General features: G+C 64.1%; 1 protein-coding gene across 2 annotated transcripts in view; it reads right to left on the minus strand.

The window, feature by feature from the left end:
- Positions 1-248, minus strand: part of Arpp21 (cAMP regulated phosphoprotein 21) — a 153,186-nt gene that overhangs the window by 152,387 nt on the left and 551 nt on the right. The gene's annotated exons all lie outside the window — the stretch shown is intronic.

Genomic DNA, 248 nt, shown 5'->3' on the forward strand with positions numbered 1-248 from the left:
CTCTCTCTCTCTCTCTCTCTCTCTCGCTCTCTCTCTCTCCCCTTTCTCTCTCTACTCTACATCCCTGGCCTCTTCCAGGCAGGGCAGTCTGCTTGCTCCCACCTGTCCTTTGCACTCAGAGCCAGCCTGGATCGGTCTCAGCCCCACGTTCCCTGCCCGATCGCCTTGGTCGTCTACCCCTTCGCCCGTCCGTGCTCTCCCACACGGCTGGCACTGCCACCGGGGGCGGTGCCCGGCTCCTCCCTGCA

Source organism: Fukomys damarensis, unplaced genomic scaffold, assembly GCF_012274545.1.
Source record: "Fukomys damarensis isolate Sample0158 unplaced genomic scaffold, DMR_v1.0_HiC HiC_scaffold_28, whole genome shotgun sequence".
Lineage (NCBI taxonomy): Eukaryota > Metazoa > Chordata > Mammalia > Rodentia > Bathyergidae > Fukomys > Fukomys damarensis.